Genomic DNA, 5,612 nt, shown 5'->3' on the forward strand with positions numbered 1-5,612 from the left:
ATAAGGCACCTCCTTGTTCTCTTCCAACTTAGTCCTACTAATGACTTTCTCATGGTATACGAAATACCTCGCAGCAAACATACTGCCCAAATACTCTGGAAAAAAGGTTGCAACCCTAGGCTACCCCACGGGTTTTACCTCTAAACTCTGAAACCGGAAGCTTGTTATCTCTTTTGCTTATCCCAGGAAACGGGGATAACGCAACTCTTGTCATAGAAGGTGACGTCTCATCTATCGGTTGATTGCTCAACTCAGACCACGATCTTCCAATAAGTACTATCTCTACTCATCCTTGAGTCTTACGACTCCAACTGGCATCTCACCAATAAAATCTCCCAAAAACTAACTCGATTTCCCTCTCAAGGTATGCTCCATTGAAACTCGTTTGACATGGCCCTCTGGCCCCACACTCTATCATATATGTTCCCAGTCTAATCAATCACAATGGGATAACTGGTAAAATCAGAAGCACTAACCACCACAAATCATGGTACTCGAACCATGTGATCACCTCTCAATCTGCTATGAACCATGGTACTCAAAACATGTTATCACCTTTCAATCTGCTACGAACCATGGTACTCGAACCATGTTATCACCTCTCAATCTACTACTTAGAACCTCTGAAATTCTCCTTGTTTCGAGTATGGTTCCTCTGCTTTCAGTATTACGGGCACAAACTACTTGCCACATCTACCCATACTTTCCACACGGATTGTCCCAAATTTCCTAAGTAGTTGCTCAACCTTCTCGATCACCAATCCCATAAAACCTGGTCACTCCCTAGCGAATACTCTCCTTTATCAGCGTAGTCATCTGACTAAGGTCACTCCCTAGGCTTTTCCTAGGTTCTCTCACTTCTCTGCCATCAGCTGCTGAAGAACTCCTTATGATGCAAACCATCTACCTCCTGAATATCGTCATATTCACTTAGTAGCTGACTCCCATCATCAAGAGTTCCACAAAGCACGAAGCAAGCAACATTCGGGCATCGAATAATCTCCACCAACACGTAAAACCACTCTAGGTTACAACTTCACTTGCTCTACTCACACTTAAAAGGTACCACTAAAATCAAGCAACCCTATCCCTCGTGGGTATCTAACTACTCCCTCAGTAGGCTCCTCCCATGCTCATCTAGGTATCTCTCCTAGATTAATCCTCTACTAATAGTTCTCTCTAAAAGATTCCTTCTAGATACTCTTACTCTGCACATACTCAAAGCACATCACAGATAGCAAAATTCTTAGGCTAAGGCATTACAAATCAGGAAACTCTAGACCTAAAATATGAAATACCTAGCCTATCTTCTAGCATGCATCACTAATATCTCAATAATAACTCATAGCACAAATAAGTAAGGCTATTTTGGGAAATCACCATTCGGCCTCTGGCTGATTGTACACACTACTCCTTCTCGTTTTCTCTTAGAAACTCTTGCTCGTTTTCAATAAATCATTTCATTTGAAATTTTTTCTCAAATCCTCAGTTTGAGTCCAGATATACCCGAAGGTGCATCCGAATCCCTCAAACCAAGGCTTTGATAACAACATGTAACACCGTAAATTTTCAAACAATTTTTCAATTTAAGATCACATAATTCTCATAAGATATTTCACAAAAATCTCATTTATTTAATTTACAAAACACAACTCCATAATTGTTTGATTAATAATCCAGGATCCCCAAAACATAACTCCTTCTCTGGTATGTACAATCAAACCGGCACCTTCCTGCGATCCTGAAGAGAACCTAAAACACATATCACATAACACGGTAAGCACGAAGCTTAAGGAGTTCCCCAAAATACCACACATATCTCATTAGCCTCTCATGGCTATACTCAGATAAGACCCTCTGGTCAATGTGTCTCAGTGCGACCCTCCGATCCTAAAACTCGGGTGGACCCTCCGGTCCTAACTCAGTAAGCTCAAAATAATACACAACATAAATCACAAAGACATAATGTAGGATATCACAATACTCAATATAAGCACATAAGACCTTCCTGCCACACAAAGGTTACCACTCTAGGTAAAGTATAGTGAGAAAACTCACCTCGAATGATGAACAGCTCCTATAGATGCTGCTGCTGCACCAGCCTCTAACACAGTACCAAAATCCACAATTACCCAATTAAGATCTAAGTCTAAATCCTCACTCTTTAGGTCTAAAGGTAGTCCAATAACTAGCCCATCAAAACCTGAAACTCATTGGGCCCACCAAGGCCCAATAATGAATGGGCTCTCCCAAGCCCCAACTCTCAAGTCTAAATGGTTGGCCCAACACAAGGGCCCAAGGTACATATATTTGATATTCCTCTGATCAAAATCTCTTGTGCAGCAAGCCCAAACTCAAGGCCCAACACTTAAGGCCTAAAACGGGACTTAGCCCAAAAGGCCACAGTGAGGTTACGTGGGGCGTACCTCTTTTGGTACGCTCAACGTACGCACGAATCTAGATTGACCATCGGGGACATTTGGTCAGTACGCGGGGCACACTGGAATTACGCTCAGCGTACATCCAGGTTTGCTTTTCCTACTCCTTTGGTCTTAACCCATTAAGACATTAACTCAAATCCCATATCTGGACTCCCTAATGGCTCTTACTCCATAAAGCTTGTGATTTTAAGCCTTTGCATGGCTGATAAGGTCACAAACACATAAAAATCTTACTCTCTTAACTCAAAATGCTCATATCTCATGCATGGTTTGATTCCAACATCCAAGTCTTGATTTTTTTATGACACTACACCACAGAATACACTCAAATGGGGTTGATCATAGTCTCTGGAGCTCAATATCTCATAAAGTCTCCAACTTTTGGGGCAAAAATCCTAAAATACTCTACTATGATGCACAAATCAAAAGAGTGAGAAAGCTTGAAGCTTTATACCTCTATATGAAGCTCCCAACATAGATATGCTCAAATCCAAGGGCCTGTACACTCACTCCTTCTTCTCCAAAGCTTCTTCTTCACTCCAAGAACACACAAAATCAGTCAAAGGCTCTCAAATGTTGTAACAACGTAAATTTTCAATACAATTTTTTTTTTATTTTTAAAACATTCATTTACTCACAAAATAACTGATGTGTGATAAATGCACTTGTTTTATTCCTACTTTTTATTAATAATTTTAGCACACAAAGGCAGTGAACCTGTCTTTTAGTGGTATAGTTTAGTAAGTAAGGTATCAAACTCAGGGAACGGAAAATTAAACTAATGGATAATTTTAACTAAGCAATTAATAAAAGTAAAAGGTTTTTCTTCTAGTTTTACAAGACTAGAAACTTAAGCACACTTAATTAACTAAATAACTAAAGCAAACAACTAATTCACCAAATTCGACAAAGATGTTTCTATTTAGGTTCAACCAATTCACTCCTATGGTTATTTTGTATTTATGATAGATTAATTGTTATTGGCTACCAATTATAGTGGTTAGGTTCATGTTCATTACTCCTAACCCTTAGATAATTAATTAATTCAAGCAGTGATCAAGTGTTTAAACTAATTAATTCCCTAGATTAATAATTTGGATTAAATAAGATTTGTAGTGGTTAATCAATTTAGTGGTTCAATTAACCTCTTGTTTGATGGTTTCTCAAACAATCTCACACATTAATCTAACTATTGTCTCATTAATCTTAGTTTCATAATCATTATTCCTAAGCATATGATTTAGTGTTCACATAGACATATGAGGTTAACAACTAAGAGATGTTCATGCAGTTTAATTGTCTTCCAATTAACAGAAAATAATTGTGATTAATGCATAAGGTTCTTTAACAAACTTAATTTAATAGATCACTAATAAACAATTAACCAAAAGCTAAGAATTAAACCATAGGAGTTCCTTGGTATTCCCCAAACAGAAACAAAAACGTATTTAGCTCATAGTTGCAGTAAAAACAAACACAAAAACAAGTCTAGCTAGATTAAACATACTCAATTCCTAAAGCTAAGTGGAATGATTAACCTAGTTGCTTCAATTATTCAAAAGGTTGAAGATTAGAATTCCTCAGCGTCTTCAAGGGTTCTCAATCACAGTTGGATCTTCAAAAAACGCCAGAAAAGTAGTCCCATCGGATAAAGGCTCGGTTTTTGTAGATATCTCAAAACAGAGTGTACTCGGCGAGTAGCAGACCCAACTCGCCGAGTAGACTCATTGTTATCCGTCTTAAATCAGGAGTCGTGGCTATCTTCTGGAATATTCAGTTGGACTCGCCGAGTAGGCTCGTGTACTCGCCGAGTAGGTAAGTTTTTGTCCCTCAATCTTCTTTCTTTGGTCTCTAATTGCTTTCCCTTGTTCCCTTTCACTCCTAAGCATGTCTTTTGGACTGAAAACAAAATTTAAACAATATTAAGTACCTTTTGTCCATATTATTCACACAATTAGTTAAAAATGTATAAAAATGTATGTCAAATAACTAACTAATTATGCACATATCAAAATACCCCACACTTGACTTTTGCTTGCCCCCAAGCAAAACTGAATTTTAAACATATTAGAATTACATATGACAATTCCAATCTAACCCAGCCATTATGCCAAGACCGCAACGCATGCATTTGTGTCTAGAATTGTCCTAAGTAACCCCCATACTCCAAATACTCACAATCCTCATAAACATTCTCCCACTCACCCCGAACTATGCTCATTTTATGCAACCCTCCGAATCCATCCGCAGAAAACCTCTTACCCTCAAGGTATTTTTAATTGAGCAACCGAAGCATACATAATCTAGAATTACAACTTTTCGATACCACTATGGAGCTCTTTTGAATTCTTTACTTCCTTGATAATTTGGTCTTTGATTTCTTTGAATTCACCACCTTTATTGTTTGATTTTTTTTGGTATCTTCAACTTTTTGAATTTCTTGGAATTTTGATCTTTTGATCTTCACTTTATTCACTCCAAAATTATTCAACTTTTCTTGCAATTCTCTCTTTTTTTTACATGTACCTCACTTTTTTCACTCAAAACCCTACATGCTTAAGCAGGGGTGCTCAATCTCAACTTTTATTGGCTAACGATAATAATTTTCTTGGATACATTTCAGGTTTAGGCTGCTAAACATATTGCATCCCTCAGGCTGAGCAGGGTTGTGTTTTTGTCTCATGATTTCACTGGAATAAGGAAGCCACAAATGCACTAGAACGTGTATAGGCTCAACTAAACATTTGGGTTTTCGTGCAATCATCAATACAATTCTAATATGGAATCCTAATTTGCTTTTACCAAAATTTTCTAATTTAAATCCCTAAGTAATATTTTTGGTATGCAACAATTTTTAAAATTAGCCTAAATTAAGATTCTAAATTTTCTAATATGTGACCAACCCCCTACCCCACACTTATTTTATGCAATGCCCTCATTTCATACTATGCAAAAAATAAAAATGCAAATATATAGAGGGAATTGGAACAAACTCCCCTGGGGTAGCAATCGATAGGTTGATACTCTCTTCTTTAGCTCCTTCTTCTCTTGACTTTAGCCATGGGAAAAGCTCATCCATGGCTTGGGTGTCATGTCTCGTGTGGTTGAAAGCTCGAAAATCTTACGGAACAAGCTTCTTAGAAAATATCCAGTGACAATTCTTGACAAAAA

This window comes from Lactuca serriola, chromosome 2, assembly GCF_051521515.1.
Source record: "Lactuca serriola cultivar US96UC23 chromosome 2, Lser_US96UC23_V15, whole genome shotgun sequence".
Lineage (NCBI taxonomy): Eukaryota > Viridiplantae > Streptophyta > Magnoliopsida > Asterales > Asteraceae > Lactuca > Lactuca serriola.